The following is a 21,759-nucleotide window of genomic DNA, read 5'->3' on the forward strand; positions in this document are numbered from 1 at the left end:
TACTGAACACGAATACGCCATCAGAACTGAACCCCGGAGGATCTGGTACCCACGGTCACTGTTAATGCACGTCATCTTCTGGAGTTGACGTCGAGTTGGAGAATGCGCTATCAGAACAGACCACCGGATCACCTGGTGCCCAGGGTCACTGCTAAGGTATGTTATCTTCTGGAGTTTGGAGGGTTTTTTGAACATAAGATGCATAGGTAGTCGGTTTTGATGGCGCATTCTTGTTCAACAACCCCAAAGACTACCGAGTAATCTCTTTGTAAATATCAATTTAGTGTCGAAAACCGTCGAAACTTCAGATGACGTACCTTAGCAGGGAACCAGTGTATCTGGGCACCAGGTGCTCCGGTGGTCGGTTCTGATGGCGTATTCTTATTCAGCGGCTCTGGTGGTATTCATCTTCAGCTACCCCAAAAATCCCGAGTAACAAAATCTGGCCCTTAATAGCCTTATTTTGACATGTTTATGCAATTTTGGATGCATTTTATGCACTTTAAAATGCAACTATGCATTTCCACCCATTTTTTATAGTCCGTCCCACCTTGACTTTTCAGGCAATGCAGTCCTTATGTAACATAGGCAATGCAGTCCTTATGAGAGTTTTCCTTATTGTAGATTGTCTTTCTAAAACAGTTTTAATTTAATCTCTCTAATGTTCAAATACAAATTCTTTTTGATAAAATCGGCATCATCGCGCTAAACCCTCTCATAAGGACTGCATTGCCTATGTTCACTATTCTGTAAAGTCAAGGTGGGGCGGACTATAGGTGCTGTATTTAAAAATCGATTTATTTTGTGCTAAAGGGTATAGAAGGGTCTCAATGAAATTTGTTGCATTCGGATTGTTAAAATGGCCATTCCGCCAGAGGCGTAGAATTTGGGAAGGTTCAAACATTCACTGTCCCCTGTCGTACGCCTCTGGTAATAGCCAGAAAGGTTTATTTAACATAATTTCATAGGGTGTACCTATACCTTCTGCCAGGTATAAAAAGGATACGTCGAATAGTTTTAAAATACTGAGCAAAAACAGTTTTTAAATTTTTAAATAAAACACCCCATAAAACTCAGTAAGAAGCTACATTTTATTTAGGCGATTAAACTCAGAGATTGGACATTCTTAATTAAACACCCTGTATAATGGAAAGTTGTTTCTAGACTGTATAGACTTCATATAAGCTTATAGCCAGAACAAAAATAGTACATTGTTTACCGGGTAGGAAAAGCTTAACATTCCTGGACGACTGTGAAGATTGCTAAGTCGAGGCGCAAGCCGAGACTTAGCAACACAGAGTCCAGGAATGTGGCTTTTCCTACGAGGTAAACATACTATTTTTCCGCAAATCGTTTAAAATTCGACAGATATTGATTGATTTAAAAAAAAACGCGATAATTTTATTCCCAAATAAATGGTGCTTTGAAATTCTTAATAAAATTACTTGGGTTACTATGGAAACGTATTGAGGTTGAATTATCATTTATGTAGAACACTAACAACTGTACGGAAATATCATTTCCTTACAGTAAGGAAATGACATTTCCTTACAGTAAGGAAGTCCTGACTTTTTCTTCAAGAAATTTTGACAGGAATGTCAAAATTTCCTGGCGATTTGCGGAAAAGTAAATTTAAAATAGATATTGAGTACAATAAATTTAATTATTGTATTATTCCTTTGTCTATGTACTATTATTGACAGACGACATATTAAGTTTAAACCAGATACTATAGTCCAAGTAATGAAGCTTAGAATAGGACAAAACCTCGCAATTTTTACAGAATGGATCGATTTGCTTGAAATTTTGAGAATAAGTAGTGGATAGTCCAAGGATCAAAATCTATATCATGCCGAAAGGCGCTTTTACCATGGGGGTGGTTGCCACCCCATCTCGGGGGTGGAAATTTTTTATTATCCTTTAATTGCAAAAGTTGGTAAAAACGTTCATTCTAAGCAAAAAATGTTCCATACATTTTTTGATAAAATTGATAGTTTTCGATTTATTCGCTATCGAAAGTGTTAGTTTTATATCGAAAAAATCAATGATTTTAATAAGTTTTCTGCTAATAACTCCAAAAGTTTTCGTTTTATCAAAACAACTTTACTTAACAAAAATGTACCTTTTAAAAAAATTAACAAAACCGTTTTTTTAAATTTTCTTTAAGACCAATAGTAATCGAGCTATACTTTATTATATGTTGGCACTCCTCGTCAAATGCTAAATATTGTAGTTTCAAAGTCAAAATACGGGAAAATTATGCATTTTTCGAGGACAACTTGTTTAAACTAATTTAAAGTACTTAAACATATCTATCTCTGGAAATAAAAAAAAGTCTCTAGCTCAAAAATTAAGTGACTTATAATGAAAAGAATGTCAGTCCCTATTTTTTTCAGCGAAAAAGTGATCGCAAGCAACCCTCTAATCACCACCCTAATTGAAATTAGTCATTGACATTTTTGGGTCTTTTTTATTTATGTATTATTAATATGTTGCAGAAGTTTGACCGGCTTAGAATGATTAGTTTAAAAAAAAGGAGTTAAAAGCGAATAACGAATTTTTGTAGTTTGAAAAAAAATGGCTTTTTCTTCAGAATAGCAAGATTAGCATCAGAGATACGAAAAAATGTTTAAATATGAAATTGTATCTTATTTAATTCCCAAGAACATGGTTTGCAAAAAATTTTTCTACGGCAAAAATTGAGTGAAATATTGACAATCAAAACTTGTAATAACATGCAAAAACCACCCTTACCAATCCTTTCAAAGTCACCTTTTTTTCGACTGAGGATTTTAAAAAGATTTAATATTAGCAATCTTATAGATGTAAAAACCTACAAAATTATTTTTTAACAAACTTTCTAAGACAAAAAATAAAAAAGTTACGGGTAAAAAATCAATATATTTTTTTGAAAAATAAAAGGAAAAATCCAATTGGAAGCATAATAATGTAAGGTGGCGATGTTTTTAGTCATTGGCCTTATTCATTCTTATTTATTTATATATTATTAATAGATTCTAGAAGTTTGACTGGCTTAGAATGATTAGTTTTTAAAAAACTGGAGTTAAAAGCGAATAACGAATTTTTGTAGTTTGGAAAAAATGGCCTTTTCTTCAGAATAGCAAGATTAGGATCAGAGATACGAAAAAATGTTTCAATATAAAATTGTACCTAGGCTATTTAATTCCCAAGAACTTGGTTTGAAAAAATTTTTTCTATGACAAAAATTGAGTGAATCGTAAATGAGTATATCGAAAAACATTGATTTTTTCTATACAAAACTAACACTTTCGATAGCGAATAATTCGAAAACTATTAATTTTATCAAAAAAATGTACAGAACATTTTTTGCTTAGAATGAATGTTTTTATCAACTTTTGCGGTCAAAATATAATAAAAAATTTCCACCCCCGAGATGGGGTAGCAACCACCCCCATGGTAAAAGCGCCTTTCGGAATCATATAGATTTTGATCCTTGGACTATCCACTACTTATTCTCAAATTTTCAAGCAAATCGATCCATTCTGTAAAAATTGCGAGGTGAAAAGCTTCGGTTCCTGGCCTACTAGTGGATCTGTTGAAAACTAATACAATATCTATTATACTAAGTATTAAAAAACGATAAAAATTAAAGAGAAATAAAATAAAATAAAATAAAGACTTACATAGGAACGAAGGTTCTCATAGGATGAAGAAACCTGAAACATAAACAAAAGAAAATAAGAAAATAGCAAAAAATAAGATATACATAACGTTTATAATATAAACAATCCACAATACTTTTTATACAGTGTAACAAAGCCAAATGGAATAAATTCGTAATTTCGTAAACCGGCGATTTAAGGAAAAATCCCGAAACCGGTCGATTTTAATTTTTAAATTATGATTTTTGGCATATACAATATACATCATACTAGTGACGTCATCCATCTCGGCGTGACGACGTACTTGCATTATACTCTTTTAGATTTACGTCACTAAAACTGCGGCTAACTTCGGGTCTATTTACTTTTTACGTTTCCCGTGAAATCCATGCTTTTGGCTCTTTGTTTGATCTAAATATGGTATGTAGAATTGTTTCATTAAATTTATAATTATTAAAATGTATTGCATTAATGCACTCTATCGCAGAGAAAATGTTGAAAAATAGTTTTTATTATGGTAAGTAAACAAGGTTTTAAAATTATTTTGAATTATAAACATATTTTCTGTATATTAATTTTCGATATTTTCAAAAATAGAGATATTCTTGACTAATGAGCACATTTTTTACACACTTCCTATACAACTAAAAAAATTAGTTATCTGATGGGATATTGTAAAGTTCTTCTTCCTTAGACTTGTACAAATATTTTAAAATCTACTTTAATTTACAAATTTAATTGCCAAATTAATACAGTTCTTCTCGAGTCATAAAATAAAAAAATAAGAGTCAGATAAAAAATGAAGGGTATCAGATAAAATTGGAGGGTGTCGGAAAAAGTTGAGTGAATCAGAAAAAATGGAGGGTGTCAGAAAAATTGGAAGGAGATACGACAAAATAGGAGGATGTCGCAAAAAATTGAGTGCAGTGACTGTAGAATGCAACTGATTGTATTCCCCGTCGCATGGTGACGGGCAAAATTGCTAGTAAATAAATAAAGAAACAAGATATTATGTGATTTTTTTAAACAAACATATTTAATATGGTTTAATGTTAAATCAAAACAATAAATTCAATAATAGTTATTTGATTATGAATTATTCAACATTGAGCTGTGCTGATAAACTTAAAATTATCAGATACTGATGTTTACTGCAGTTGTAATAGTCTTCCAGTTACATCAGCAGTAAACGATGAAACTGACAATAGAAATCCTCACTACACAGTCTAGTCTAATATTATTTTAACTTATTTTTAATTATATTGTATAAAACAGATTAAATAACAATTACACTAAATGCGGTTGTACAACTAACATATTAGAATTATTGTTTATCGAAATTAACATTTTCAAGTTATTCGTAAATCATTTTTATGTTTGAAAATGTCAATATCAAGAGAGTAGAAATAGGTACATTTACCGAAGATAAAAGGTAAAAAATTAGGTAAGGATTTATATTTGTTATGACCATTTTTATTTAGAAATCTCTGACATAAACACACTGTACGAGTACCTACATATATCAAGAAGGAATAAATAAATAAGTATTCACTTTACATAGTAAACAATTTCTAGTTTTCAAATTAAGTTGACATTGACAAATATTTATATACTGAGTGAACAACAAAAAAAGAGGGTGTGTACTTCTACTTTGTACGCACGTAAGAAGTTATACCTACATACTTCCTATTATTATGATTTCAACAAAATAAGTCAGTTTTCATATTTTTACCTTTTTAATCGACCCATGTGGCTTGTTTTTAAACTTAAAAATGAATTTTTCTGTAGGTAAATTAACACATATTATGATCTGGGGGAGGTGGGAGGAGGGACTAAAAAGACAAAAACCGGAACTCTAAATGGAAGTCGCCAGGCCCACTCTCCTCAGGTTTTTAAATGAAAGTAAATTAATATTATTTGTGATTTTTTTAAGTTTAATTTTAATTTAAATCCGTAAACTTTAATATCAACAACACCGTTAACCTCTTTTGAACGTCCTGTATACTCCAATAAATTTTTAAGTGTGTTTTAAGACCCAGGGAATGTCCCTATCTTATCCCATTGGCAGCTTCAATTGGGGCAAATACCCTATCAAATGCCCTCTTAAGGTCCACGAAACATAAGTATGACGGTTTGTTGTTTTTGAACAATTTCTTAGACAGAATTTCCTGCAGTACAGGAGAGTGGATATACCCTATTCCATGAATATACGTCTGTGTTGGATTATCTCGACAACGAATATTTTATTGTGCAAAATATGAAGAACGAAAGTAAATTGCAAATTACATTGTTGTTTATTGGAATAATTATTAGAGCCATTTACTTTCGTACTTCTTATGTTGTACACTAAAGTATTCGTTGTCGCGATAATCCAAAACAGTCGTATATTCGTGGAATGAACCATATTACCAAATTATGTTTGATCGTTTCTTATAATTGATTTAAATTCCCCGTAATTTATTTATTTATAAAGAGATAATTTTAAAATTTGGAGCAATTTGGAAATATATGTATGGTGTTTATTAGCAGCTTTATTTCGAAAACCACGAAGTGACGGGGCAGAAATCTCCAAACAAATATCATTGTCTATTTCTTAAAATTATATAATTAACTCATTTTCAAAGATAAGATTAAAGCCAATGCTAAAAGTATACGTCGTAAGGCAAGGTCAGTTGGATCCCAAAGTATTTATGTATATAATAATAATTATTGTCAATGTTTTTTCGGCAGAGAACGTGGGAGGATTATCTAGAAAATGTTATTGTGTAATACTTATACAATAATAAATAAAGAAGATAGGTATTTTTTAAGAGCAGATTCATAATAGAATCATAGAATACTCTCATTTTCGAACGTGTTTTTATGGAGCCCTGAAACACACTGCTTCTTCTTAGGCCGATGCCACATTATGCGTTTTGACCGGATGCATTTCCGACGCATCCGGTGAAAACGCATAGTGTGACAGGTCGGTCCGGTTGCGTTGGAAACGGATGCGTTTTCACCGCATCCGTTCAAAACGCATAATGCGGCATCGGCCTAATATGGATTCTGTTTTAACAACTGAAGATATGGCCGATGCCACATTATGCGTTTTGACCGGATGCGTTTCCGCCGCATCCGGTGAAAACGCATAGTGTGACAGATCGATCCGGTTGCGTTGGAAACGGATGCGTTTTGAGTCATCGGTACGCGCTTACAAACTGCACCAGACTAAACGCATAGTGTAACAGGTCGGTCCGGTTGCGTTGGAAACGGATACGTTTTCACCGCATCCGGTCAAAACGCATAATGTGGCATCGGCCTTACGGTGCCTTATCCTTATCGGTGCCCCGCCCTTATCCTTAAGGACGTTGGCTATTATATTTTATATTTCCCATTTGATCTTTTTTCCAGCCGCCCTGAATAGTTCTATGGAGGTCATATTCGTCCATTGTCGTAGGTTTTTAAGCCAAGAGTTGTGTCTTCTTCCTGGTCCCTTTTGCTGTTGATTTTGCCTTCGATTATAAGGTGGAGCAGTTCACACTTTTCATTTCTTACGATGTGACCAAAATATTGGGTTTTCGTTCTTTTATTATAAGCACAGCGATATCTTTCCTTATTCATCATCCGCGAGACTTCCGCACTTGTCGTATGGCTCTTGTAGGATATTATGAGCATTTTACGGTACGCACGTGAAACTTACTAAAAAATCTAACTACATTCAAAAGGGGGAGTAAAAAATTCATTTTTGAACGAGTAGATTCTTCTTTAGAAGCAGTTGGAAAAGCATCCGGTTACCGATGACATGCTTCAGATCGTCGGCCCATCTGGTTGGTGGGCATCCTCTGCTCCGTAATGCTTCTTCTCGTGGCCTTCACTCGACAATACGTTTTGTCCATCGGTTGTCTGACAATCTCTGGCGACGTGTCCTGCCCAATTCCACTTAAGGCCGGCCATTCACGCTCTGATTTGTAGTACCTCTAGTGGTACGACTTTCGATGTTGGATCTAAAATCAGACCGTGAATGGGGCCGTTGGGTTAGATGTACCACTAGTAATACCACTAGTCGTACCACTAGTGGTATTAGTAAGAAAGTTGGAGCGTGAATGCTGATGTTGTATTATGATGTGTAGTCAGTGGTCGTTAGTGCTATATCCAGATCTAAATCCAGTTTGTTCTCTAGGCTGAATAGACGTCCAACTTAGCCTCCAGTCTTTTTTTGATATCTTTTGTGAAAAGTTTATATATATATGTATGGTAGCAAACTGATATGATAGTAGTTTTTTAGATCTGTATGTCACCTTTCTTGTGTAATAAAACAATGACTACATTGATCCATTGAGAATGGGTTTTTCCTTGGTAAATGCATTCGGTGAAAAGTTTGGACAAAGCCTGGATAATTTTGTTATAACCTCCAGAAATTTTTTATAATGTCGGGTTATAACGTCTTGCGCCTTCCGGTTCCCAGCTTCCTGGTCGTATATTCCTGGTCGTATAACATTGCATTTTGAATCATGGTCTTCCTGTTTTTGCTCTAAGGTGGCTGCCAATCCAACATTAAGTTCCGTAGGTGATGGTCTGCCTTTCTCTGTACATGTTCGTACCAAATAGCTGTTCTTGCTGTATTTCTTCTATGATGGTGTTTCTTTTGACCATGATTTGTCTTATTCGTTCATTCGTTACGAGCATCATTCTGAATAGACATGAGGATCTGCGCCAAAAATCCAAAAACAAGGAGTTTTTGTTCCATTCTCTTCTTCTGTTAATCAATTAACTTGTATGCATGTCTAATTTAAGTTTTAAAGTAAACCTTTAGTTTTGTCACATTTTAGAGATTTGGGGAATCTAGAATCTAGAGTTTCTAATCTGAGCGGTGTTTTTATGAAGGCTAAAACTGTGAGAAAATAAAAAGTATCATAAGATCGGGATTTGCTTTTAAGCGTAATAAGCTTTGAATCAAAGCTTGCGAAAATTCCGACAGAGATATGGTATTAATTTAATGGCTTTTCTCATATTTGAGTTATTACTAAGGGACAGATAGATGGCCGAAAACATGTGTGTTCATTTGAGAAATAGTAGAAGATACGATATATTTATATATTGAGATCGTATAAGCAAAGAATTATAATGATCGATATGTTTTACAAGATTGTAACACACGTTAAGAAGAAAACACTATGGTATGTGATTCAGTATTCTGTGTTAAAGAGCAAAAACACAGTATCACACAGTGCAGACAATCGGCGTTTTTGTGAACGCCTTTAAGAAGTAACACACATATTTACCTTCTTTTTCCACTTTTTTCTTCCCATTTGGTATTTATCTTTATATCTCATTGATATTTTTACAAGTATTCTTTACAAATGTAGGTTACAATTTTCCCTTCCCAATGTGCATTTCGTTAAATACTTTTGATTTCTATAGATATTAAGTTTACTGCATTACGTAAAAACTGTTAAAAGTCTGTATTTAGATAACTTTGTCCAATAGAAGTATTTCCAAAATATACCTTTGAGTTATATGACTTAATTGGTGAAAAATGGATCAAGTAAATACACACAGCTTCAAAATTAACAGAACACCTAAAAAATGGAACCTGTTAGATGTCTCGAATTTCTTGAACCTGTTGTCCGATTTAAGTGATTTTTTCAACATGTTATAGCCTTGATATTTAAGAAAGTCGGTGTAATAATATTGTTGCTAGACAGGTAAATGTCATTTTATACAGGGTGTAACAATCTTACTGTGTTTTTTCCTTAAAGTTCGGAACACCCTGTTTAATATTCTAGCACATATAGAATATTGAAATTAAAACTCAACTGTAGTCCTATGCTTTATTAAAATTTAGTTTTTTGATTCATTTGCTTAGGTTGGATAATAAAAAAGTTAGGTACGTTAACAACTACTTAGCTATGTTTTTCATCAATAAATCCTCATTGTCTGCTCAAAATTTCCTACAATACAGAATTAGTTAAAAATTTAAAAATAGTCACCCTTGTTGCAAAATAGCAATAATTGCGAAAAAACCATACAAAAACAAGTATTCGCCTTTTACGTTTTTCAACCATTTATGCTACACTTAGGACCTTCATATTTTACCCAGAAAAACTTTATGATATAGTAAAATAATACTGTAAATTTTATTAAGATCGGTTTAGTAGATTTTGCAAAATAAATTTTGCAATCCAGCTTTCGCAAAAAAAATTCATTTATTTTAAATGTTGCAGGACTGAAAATAAAGCAGATAGCAAGTTGAATTTTTTTTTGCTTATAGAAGTGTACTGTACGTTTCATTTTCAATCTGCAAAATTAAAATCGATTAATTACCACGGCGTCAGGCAATTTTTTAAATTACATTAATTTTTGGTGCTACGCGCAGGACAGCGGTGTTCGATTCACAAAAGTTGATTTCCACCAAAATTTCTTTTAATCTTTATCTAATATATTATTTTCTTACTCTATATTTTGTTTTATTTTAATATTTTAATTCCACAAAAATCAAACTAATTTTATTATTGTTTATGAAATATTGTTTAAACAATTGCATATGTTTAAAAATAATAATCTTTTATTCTCTAAGTTAAAATATATGAACAAAGAAAGTTTTTGCTAAAAAAAGTGTTATTTCAAAGGATAGAGTATGTGTCTTTATTTTGCAATAAACAAATTTATTTATTTATATCGAAATATAATAAGAATTAAAATGTATCAATCATTATCAAAGGTCATTGGAATGCCCAATCAGAGCAAACTATCCGCTGTCCTGCGCGTAGCACCAATAATTGATGTTTATTTAAAAAAATTCCTGACGCCGTGGTAATTAATCGATTTTAGTTTTGCAAATTGCAAGTGAAAGGTACAGTACACTTTTATAAGCAAAAAAAAATTGAACTTGCTATGTGCTTTATTTTCAGTCTGTAACATTTTGAAAAAACGAATTTTTTTTGCGAAAGCTGGATTGCAAAATTTATTTTGCAAAATCTATTAAACCGATCTTAATGAAATTTACAGTATTGTTTTACAGTATCATAAAGTTTTTCTGGGTGAAATATGAAGGTCCTAAGTGTAGCATAAATAGTTGAAAAACGTAAAATGCGAATACTTGTTTTTTGTATGTTTTTTTCGCAATTATTGCTATTTTGCAACAAGGCTGACTATTTTTTAAATTTATAAGCAATTCTATATTGTAGGAAATTTAATTAGGCAATTTTTATGTCAGTACAACTTTTCTCGGAAATTAATACTTTTAAAGTTATAATCAAAAGACGAAGAAAAAATCGAATTTTTCCTTCATTTTTTGACATTTTGATTATTAAAACAATGTTCCGGACCTTTTTGAGAGGGAGGATAACTCAAATATTATTATTTGAGTTATTTTCAAGCAATTTGTGCAAAAAAATTTGAGTCACCTCTCAACGTCCAAATGTACTAATATTTTTACAGATGAGCCCTGGTCTATCAAGGAATTTGACACGCGATGAGTGTGTTCAAGCCGTGATCTTACATATCGAAGGATTTAGCTACCATGCTATTAGTCCAAATCTTAACATAGTCCAAATCTTCACCCGATCTAATATTTGTGTGACATAATTGGCAGAAGACTACGACAGCGCTTGCCAGCTCCTAGAACAGTACAAGAGGTACAAACAGTAGCTCTTGAGATTTGGAATGATATTGATCAAGACCAAATTAATAGCATACCTCAATTGTAATATACAAGCACATATCTCTTTTATTATCGAACATAAGCAAATGATTTAAAAAAATAAAATGTTAGGAAAGCCTAAGGCAACAATTGAGTTTTGATTTAAATCTTTTATATATTTATACTAAAATTTTTCACAGAGGGAGTTCCGAACTTTAAGGAAAAAACACAGATGATTGTTACAGCCGGTATAAAATGGCACTTACCTGTCTAGCAACAATACCATTACATCGATTTCTTATTTAAATAGTAAGGCTATAACATAGGTACTAAAAAAATAACTCAAATCGGACAAAAGGTTAAGGTTGTTAAGGTGTTCCATTAATTTTGTCGCTGTGTGTGTATTAATAATTCTGCTTGAAATAATGTGACAATAGTCTAGCTAGAGTATTATGAGTATATCAGTGACTTATTGAGTTCAATTTTTTTATAAACTTTGTCTTGCTTCAGCACTATAACATAGTTGAATTGAAATATTTAAATAAATAAAATATTCCAGCCCCACTTTGTCTTGGATCGAAGTTACGGGATATGTTTGTATGATTCCTCGTTAAGTAATTGTAATAACGTTAAAAGGTAGCTAAATTGACACTCCGCTTTCGAATTAACCTTTACAAGTAAAATGCAATAAATATGTTGTCTATTCTTGGCTTAGTCTGTTGTGGAAACAGCAATTAAACTAATTGTATCCACCTTTGACCGACAATTTCATTAGGAAACAGGAGAGGATTGAAGGAAATATTTATTGGTACACGTTTTACAGTAAAATCCCCATAATTTAATCTACAAATACCAGGGCGGTCATGTATTACTAATAAGTTGTTTACAATTAAATGGAAAAAACAGAGAAATATACGTAAATACACACGATACACACGATAAACCCACCAAATTTCATTTGCACATCTCAACCGATCTTAGAGCAATAAATAAATCGTCAGTTTATAAAAAAAAATTCAACACCCGCCATCTTGGAAACGAAGCATTTGAGGCAGACGTTTATGAAGCAAACTGTCATTATTTTTTCATGCAGAATTTCACCTTAAGTTTTCCATACTTATTTAAAAACACCCTGTATTGATAAAACATGGCTAGTTGTTAAAGTACCTAACTTTTTTGTTTTCCAACATAAGCGAATGAATTAAAAAAACAGAATACATATTAAGAAAACATGGGCTATAGTTGGGTTTCAATTTAAATGCTACAATATTCCACAGTATGATGCGAACTTTGAAAAAAAAACACAGTTTTTTTGGTAGTTGGTACATCCGGTATACAATGACAATTTACCTATTTTGCAATAATATCAGAGAAGATTGTTGAGAATGGAATTTTAGAAAACGAAAACATCGATAGGTCTGGATCCCGCGTATGAAAAAAAAGTTGATTAATAGCAAGCTGAAAATTTGTTAATAGCTTTAGGGTGTCTAGTCGGATAAACTTTGATATATGGGAACACTGGAACAGGGGCAGTTTTAATTGTGGAACAGGTTAAAATTTTGGAACGGTCAGACCACGAAAACGGCACATTTATTTTGTCCGACAGAATAGACTTAAACTCTCCGAACAGAGATTAAACTCTCATGCAAAAAATCAGACTGCTATTTATCACCTGTCATAATTCCTGTCATTTGAGATATTCTACATGTTCCACTCATTAAAACGCCCATTTGGTGATAGATATCAGTCTGATTTTTGCATGAGAGTTTAATCTCTGTTCGGAGAGTTTAAGTCTGTTCTGTCGGACAAAATACATGTGCCGTTTTCGTGGTCTGACCGTTCCAAATTTTTAACCTGTTCCACAATTAAAACTTCCCCTGTTCCAGTGTTCCCATATATCAAAGTTTGTCCGACTAGACACCCTTAAGCTATTAACAAATTTTCAGCTTGCTATTAATCAACTTTTTTTTCATACGCGGGATCCAGACCTACGAGGAAAGCTGGCAAAAACTCAAAAATAACATAATCAACGTTACAATAGTTAGAGAGAGGAAAGTAACAAATACAGACATATTAAAAAAGAAAACCCCGTGGTTTAGAGAGGAAGTGAAGATAAAATGTGAAGAAAAGAAGAAAGCATTTTTACAATACAGAACAAAACAAACACAACAGGCATACAACCACTATGAGAATGATCAGAGGACAAAAAAAGGAGAAGAACGAATTAATAAAAACGATACACATTCAGAAGGAAACAAGGGCAGACTACTTCCGATCTCTATTTGCTAAAGGCAACGATAATGAACCACCAACACCGTAAGTTACGACAAACGAAGAAATAAACATCGAGGAGGGAGCGGTAAAGGAAGCATTAAGAAAATTAAAAAATAGAAAATCTCCAGGAGCGAACATAATATCGAACGAACTCCTAAAGGACGGAGGACAAGATCTGACTAAACAATCCCAATGTGCAACAAGATCCCTTTTAATTCCCCTTTCCTCAACTTCATCATCTTATGATTATCCCCCCATACAAGTACTACTGCAAAAAGTAGTATTTTCCTAGTTTGGCTTCTCAACGTAGAAGCCACCTATATTTTTTTCAGTTTTGTTCCATTAGCAACGTCTAGTTACTTTCTTTTTCCTTACTTCTGTTGGAGTTTATGGCTCTTGACTTTCACTCCAACAGAAGTACCTCATTTTTGTTACTATTGCAAGGCACATTGAAAAAACAGACAGAGTCATGTATATACAAAAAGAAGAAGAAGAAGAAGGCAGCAATATTATTACAGCGATATTGTTAAAGAATAAAAGGCTATAACATATTAAAAAAAATCACTTAAATCGGGCAACATGTTTCGGAAATTCGAGACATCAAAAATTACCCTGTTTTAAGGTGGCGCGGGCGGTGCGTTAATTTCTTGGAGAAGTGTATTTAAGACATTCTGTATAAATGCATTTCTATAAATTACTTCACCTAATTAGATAATTAACGGTTTTTTTTTTTAATTTATCGCCGGTTTCGATTTCGTTGTAGGCGACGAATGCACGCCATAAAATAAGGAACCGTTTATAATAGCTGATAACAATTTTAAAATAACGCAGATACAGACTGCCGTAAGTCTTTATAGACTAAGCAGCCTTATTGTCTATAGTACAGTCAAATGAATTAGTACGTTATAAAGATTAATTTAGTTAAAAGAAGTTGGAGCATCGTAATTAAAATCCTTAAAACCACCGTCGTTAGATTAAAGAAATTAACAGAGCCAACTAAGCATATTCCTATTAGTAAGATATACCTCGACCCTCTTCACCATTCAGCCCTCATATGTCCATTGTTGAACATAGGCTTCCTCCAGATATTTCCAGCTTCTTCTGTTCTGCGCCTCTGTTATCCAATTGGGTCACAATTCTTTTGAGGTCGTCGGTCCACCGCGTCGGGGGTCTTCCTCGGTTCGTTTGTCTGCCCGTGGTCTTCACTCAAGCAATGTTTTGTCCGATTGTCGTCTTCCATTCTTGCAACATGTCCCGCCCATCTGCATTTTTGCCTTTGTAATACGTTCGATAATATCTTCGACTCCGGTTCGCCTACGAACTTCCTCGTTTTTTACTATATTGCTTAAGCTTATTCCACGCATTGATCTCTTCATCTTTGGTTGTGTCTTTCTCAATTTTTCAACTGATGGTTTTGTAAGAAAGCTGTGTCCCAATCGGAGGTTGAATATCATGATCACTATCTTTACTCTATCTACAGCTGCTCTGCAGAGTTCTACAGAACTGCATTTAAACAGTTCCTTAAATTTGTCAACCATGATACTCTCCTTCTTCCAATACTCATTCCGCCTCTTATTTTTCCTTGTATTATCAGTCTTAGCATTTCATATCGTTGTCCCCTGATTACGTGTCCCAGATATTGTAACTTTCTTATTTTTATTGTGTTTATTATTTCGCATTCTTTACCCATTTCTCGCAATACTGCCGTATTCGTTTTTTTCTGTGTCAGTGCTATTCTAAGCATCCTCCTGTAACACCACATTTCAAACGACTGTAGCTTATTTGTGTGTTCTTGCTTCAATGTCCAGCTTTCAAGTCCATATTGCAGTATCGAGAACACGTAGCATGTGAAAGCTCTTACTCAGTTCCAATTCAAGGTCTTTGTTGCAGAGAACTGTTTTCATTTTTACAAACGCATTTCTTTCTATTTCTATCCTGGTTCTTATTTCTGTTGTTTGATCATTTTTCTCTGAAATCCAGGTTTTTATCGGTACATTTTCCAAATGCATGCTTGTTTTCTTACTTGTTATTATCATGTATTTGATCTTTTTTATATTCATTTTTAGTCCATATTCTTCACATAAACTGTTTGTTTTGTTTAGCAGTAATTGGAGTTGTTCATCAGAGCTTGCCATAATCACGGTGTCATCTGCATATCTTATGTTGTTAATAGATCTTCCGTTAATTATTATTCCTTCACTTTGAGATATTAATGCTTCTTCAAAAGTGTCTTCACTATATACATTAAAGAGTAATGGAGACATAATACATCCCTGCCCAACTCCTCTCATGATTTCAACGTCTGGACTGGGGTCGTTATCTATTACAATTTGTGCTCTTTGATTCCAGTGAAGGTATGTTATTATTCGTAAGTCCGTTTTGTCTATGTTTTTTGTCTTAAGAATTTAGAATAGTTTTTCATGTCTCACTTTGTCAAATGCTTTCTCAAGATCAACATAACAAACATGGACATCCATAGACATATTACTTTTTACGGAATATTCAGTTTAATATTTGATACAGTTCGACTGGGCTATATCTTCATCTTTCCGCCTACTTCCTTTACCAAATAAAAGTATGTATTGTATGTGTGTAGTTAAGAATTTAAACAACTTGAAATGTTTAAATGTTCCATTTAGTGTTACTTCGACTCTTAAACGGATAAGCTGCCCATATGTAGTGTAATATATGTAAGACAGTCAAACTTGCGACATTGGAAATGTAGGTACATCCGCAAAATATAAGGAATCTTAACGAAATTTTGACAATTAATTGTTAACCGAACGTAAATACGGATAACATTTAGTACCGATCTGTTGAATTCAGTTTTATTATTTCATCATCATTATCATTGGCTATACAACCCATGATGCGTCTTGACCTGTTCCAGAATCAGCTTCGCACTCCTAACACTCGCAAGTCATCTTCCACTTGGTTCTTAAATCGTGCTCTGGGTCTGCTTCTTCTCCCTGCCACAGCATCAAAATAGAGACTGACATAAATAAATATAGAAAGTATGTTCAACAGTTGCTCATACATGTAGAACCGTACAAAATGGAAGAATACCTTCAAGCTGTCCTGCAGGGAGACTGAGGGCTCTTATCTGAATCTAAATGTCACTGTTATTATTATTATATTTTAATATTACTTTTATGTTGTAGGTTGTTTCAGCAACCCTTATAAATTGTAATTGACACTGACACCATTCTCTCTATTGACAATTTATATTTGTAACTTGTGAATCATGAGAATAAAGCTTTTTTCTATTCTATTCTATTCCTCATTCCATCCAGTCTCTGGCTATAAATGTGTTTCGACGGATTCACCTCATTCATTCTCTCTAAGTGGCCTAGCCACCGCAACCTGATTATTTTAATAGATATACCAATGCTAGGCTCACTATAAAGGTGGTAAATCTCAAAATTATAGCATCTACTCCATAATCCGTTTTCCTGCATGCCTTTATAATGAGGACTTTACGTTCAAAACAGCCTAACCGTTCTTCATCACTTTTTGTTATAGTCCACCTTTCTGACACGTAAGTTAGGACTAGACAAGGCGAAAACGGCGGGTTCGTTGGAAAAAATATTCCCATGAGATTTTTTTGCATAATCACATTCGTGAGACACCCCAGAATAAGGTTAAAGAAGTCGCCCACGCGAAAAGTGGTCCAAATTTTTCTTAACAATTTTTTTTTACCTTCACTTTCACTTCCTTCCCTTTTGTCTTCACTTATCCATTTGGCTTGCATATTGTAGAAGCCTTGGAGGTAGTGTTGCCAGGTCCCATATGTTTTTAATCGGTACATAGGCAAAAACAAATCGGGATTTAGGGTTGTAGATCGGGACAAATAAACAATAATAGCCCAGTAAATGACCGTTTTGGCAGTTGGAGTGTAATTTTCAGAGTCAACTCCGAATTTAATGAAAATCTGGTTTTTGGTTCTACATACTTACTGTCTACTTCAAAGTTGAACTTGTACCGTTGGTTGCTTTTACTTGGGGGGTGGCATTCACCCCTTCTTGGGGTGAAAAAACGCGCGTTTAAATAAGTCCCAAAATGGATCAACTGACTAATTCTAAAAAACTTTTGTTCTATATAATTTTTAAACTAAGTTAATACTTTTTGAGTAATTTTATCGAAAAAAATATTCTTAGCAAAAATGTAAAAAAGCAAAAAAATTGTATTTGCAGATAGTCGATAAAACCAGTAAAAGCAAAGTTGTAGCTCATCAAAAATTCGTTCTTATTCGTCAAATTCCAAATCGAATTTTTCATTTTGAAATAATCAAAAAATTAAGCAATTTTCGGGCAAAACCTATTAAAATTTTTTAAAGTGTTTAAAAAATCTTTAATTTTGTTTTATATAAAAGTCTCTAGCATTAAAACTAAGCGAGTTACGCTCAAAATAAAGTTGGCCCCTTTTTTTGGTAAAGAAAATCGTGAAAATCTCCCCCTATTTAGCACCGTAAATAAAATGAATCGTTACCGCTTTACCATTTATTTTATATGTGTATTGTTTATACGATCTGTAAGGTTTAGCGGTTGGGAGTGCTTAGTTTTGAAAAAAATTGGTTTTATAGTAAAAACAAATTTTCCAAAAATATTGGAAAATGCCTTTTTTTCAAAATAACTTAAAAAGTATTAGGGATACTAAAAATCTCAATGAGTAAAAAGTAGGTAGGTTTTGCTTTTATAAATATGATAGATTCATTTTGTTTTTCTGTAAGACAAAAATTGGTTAAAATATGGCTGTTCATATTTTGCATACACTTGTGATTAGTGACTCGTTCGGGCCTTTCAATCATGTAAAAAATACTTCAGTAAAGTAAATTGTTTGTAAAGCAGTAACGATTAATTTCATTTGGGGTGCTAAGTAGGGGGAGATTTTCACGATTTTTTTACCAAAAAAAAAGGAGTCAACTTGATTTTGACCATAACTCGCTTAGTTTTGATGCTAGAAACTTTTATAAAACATAAAAATAAAGCTTTATTAAAAAAGTTTTAATTGGTTTTTCCCGAAAAATGCTTCATTTCTTGGTTATTTCACGTTGAAATATTTGATTTGGAATTTGATGAATAAGAACATATTTTTCATGAGCTACAACTTTGCTTTTGTTGGGTCTATAGACTTTACGAGTTCACAATTTTTTAATTTTTTTATATTATGCTACACTATTGCTAAGAATATTTTTTTGCGATCAAATACTTACTTTTTGAGTTATTTGTGAAAATCGCCTGAAAACGTGATTTTTCTGTCAAAAAATAAACATTTTCAATCGTAAATAACTCGAAAAGTATTAACTAAGTAAAATTCTATAGAACTAGAATTATCTATATTAACTATATTACACGGTATCGCCGTATTTCCCGTTCATTATTTATTTTTTATTAAAATTATATTTTTCATTCGATTTTGCCGCTTTTAGGAGTGCCTTGTTTTTATAACATAGTTATAAAATTCACTGCAAGTCCTCCTGAAATTGGTTTTCGTGGGTGAAAATCGGGACATTTAGTGTCCCGATTAGGTACAAATCGGTACGCGTCCCCAGACCCCTGAAAATCGGGACGTCCCGCGCAAATCGGGACACCTGGTAACGCTACTTGGAGGTGTCTCCAGGAAAATGGTCCAATAAGTTTTTCAATTAAAAATCTTTTAGAAATATTTTATTTTAAAAATATTTTTATTAGGTTGAAAAACTTAAGACTTTCATTTAGCAGATGCCGCTACGCACCTATTACCTTCACGTCAGTTGCAGTGGGGGACTAATAAATGTCGAAAATTTTTACCTAAGTAAAAATTAAGACAGTTTTGGTTTCGCATTCCAACTGAATAAAAATGGTATACATTTTTAATTTTTTTTAATCAAATTGCAAAAATCAATGTTTTCGGCCCGTACAAATATTTTTAAGATTTTTCGGACCATTCTAGTCAAAAAAGGTCTCTTGTAATTTTTCTCTAAAGTTGATCGTGTTCGAGTTATAAGCAATTTAAAATTTTGAAAACGCGAAAATGGCCATTTTTAAGATTTAATAACTCGGTTAAAAATTATTATTTAGAAAGTCAGAAAATGACTAAATCAAATTTAAAGCCCCCTACATGATCCTGAAGAAATTTGTGTCATTAATTTATTACTAAGCTGTTATTTTTAATTATTAATAATGAGCGAATTGACGCAGCTGTAAATGTGAGTGCGAGTGAGATGCGCCATTGGACTGCCTGAATGCATCTCTTTCGCACTCATCATGGACAGCCGCCTAATACGTACATGGCGCTCATTATTATAACTTAAAAATAACAACTTGGTAATCAAATAATGACAAAAATTTCTTCAGGATCTAGTAGGGGGATTTAAATTTTGATTTAGTCGCTTTCAGACTTTCGTAGTAATAACTTTTTACCGAGTTACTAAGCCTTAAAAATCGCCAATTTTCGTTTTTTTCAATTTTAAAATGTTTTACCTCGAAAACAATCAACTTTAGAGAAAAATTATAAGAGACCTTTTTTATCCAGAATGGTCCAAAAAACCTAAAAAAAATTTGTCCGGGCAGAAAATAATGATTTTTGCATTTCGTTAAAACAAATTGTTAAAAAAAAATTGGATCACTTTTCGCGTGGGCGACTTCTTGAATCTTATTCTGGGGTGTCTTACGAATGTGATTATGCAAAAATATCTCATGGGAATATTTTCTCCAAAGAACCCGCCGTTTTCGCCTTGTCTAGACGAGGTTGATTATAGTTCTGCATATCAATATTTTTGTTTTTTTTTTGTGACTATGACGTTAAAAGTTTTTTTAAACCACAGTACGCTCTATTTGGTAGATATATACGTCTGTTAATTTCTGCAGTTACTGTATTACTTTGGTTGATTTGTGAGCCTAGATATACGAACTCTCTTTTTCTTCTGGTAGCACTACAACCTAGTCCAGAAAGCCACTGCGCATCCACTAGGAAAAATATTCCGATTCGGATTTTTTGCACAATCTTACTCAAAAAGGACCCCTTTTAGCAAATTTGCATGTTGCCAGGACCAAAAGTGGGTCAAAAATTTTTTAAACGTTTTTTTTTTTGTTTTTTTCCTAAAATTATTATTTTTTGCATGGAACAAATTTTTTTAGGTTTTTTGGATCATTCCAAACAGAAAAGGTCTTTAGTGACTTTTCTCTAAAGTTGTTGGTTTTTGACATATAAGCGATTAAAAATTGAAAAATTGAGAAATCGGCCATTTTTAACCTTCAGAAACTATGTGAAAACCTTAAAATTTGAATGTTGCCAAGGTAGGTAGATATTCTTTAAACATCGATTGATGAAATCCCGAAGAGTTTTTTGCAATACAGTATTCAAAACTCTTTGTTTTTTAATTTCTAATCACGCGTGCGCGACACTATTTTTCACCGTTGCATGTGTATACAGTATGGTGTAAATGAAAGGAATAAATTCGTTATTTCGTAAACCGGCGACTTTAAGGAAAATCCCGAAACAGGTAGATTTTTATTTTTAAGTTATGATATTGTGGCATATATGGTATACTAGTGACGTCATCCATCTGGGCGTGATGGCGTAATCGATGATTTTTTTAAATGAGAATAGGGGTCGTTGTGGTAGCTCATTTGAAGGGTTCTTCAATTCCCTATTCAGTAATGTAAATATTTACATAATTATTTATACAGGGTGTCCAAAAAAATTTTATTAAATTAAATTATTTGACAAAAAAAGAAGTAGAAGGACACACTGTATAAATAATTATATAAATGTTTATATTACTCAATAGAGAATTGGAGAACCTTTCAAATGAGCTAGCACACGACCCCTATTCTCATTTAAAACAATCATCGATTACGTCATCACGACCAGATGGATGACGTCACTAGTATACCATATATGCCACAATATCATAACTTAAAAATAAAAATCGACCTGTTTCGGGATTTTTCCTTAAAGTCGCCGGTTTACAAAATAACGAATTTATTCCTTGCATTTGCACCATACTGTATACACATGCAACGGTGGAAAATAGTGTCGCGCACGCTTGATTAGACAATAAAAAACAAAAGAGTTTTGAATACTGTACTGCAAAAACTCTTCGAGATTTGATCAATCGATGTTTAAAGAATATCGACCTACCTTGGCAACATTCAAATTTTAAGTTTTTCACATAGTTTTTGAAGGTTAAAAATGGTCGATTTCGCAATTTTTCAATTTTTAATCGCTTATGTA

The 21,759-nt window shown here is 33.0% G+C and overlaps 1 protein-coding gene and 1 long non-coding RNA gene across 2 annotated transcripts in view; one reads left to right on the forward strand and one right to left on the reverse strand.

Annotated features, from left to right (window-relative positions):
* Positions 1-21,759, reverse strand: part of LOC114325557 (uncharacterized) — an 88,951-nt gene that overhangs the window by 53,673 nt on the left and 13,519 nt on the right. Inside the window, exon 2 of the mRNA XM_050647393.1 lies at positions 3,666-3,698. The gene's annotated coding sequence lies outside the window, so the exon portion shown is untranslated. The remainder of the gene's footprint in view (positions 1-3,665; positions 3,699-21,759) is intronic.
* Positions 1-21,759, forward strand: part of LOC126882435 (uncharacterized) — a 61,030-nt gene that overhangs the window by 27,691 nt on the left and 11,580 nt on the right. The window lies entirely within an intron of this gene.

Source organism: Diabrotica virgifera, chromosome 3 (genome assembly GCF_917563875.1).
Source record: "Diabrotica virgifera virgifera chromosome 3, PGI_DIABVI_V3a".
Lineage (NCBI taxonomy): Eukaryota > Metazoa > Arthropoda > Insecta > Coleoptera > Chrysomelidae > Diabrotica > Diabrotica virgifera.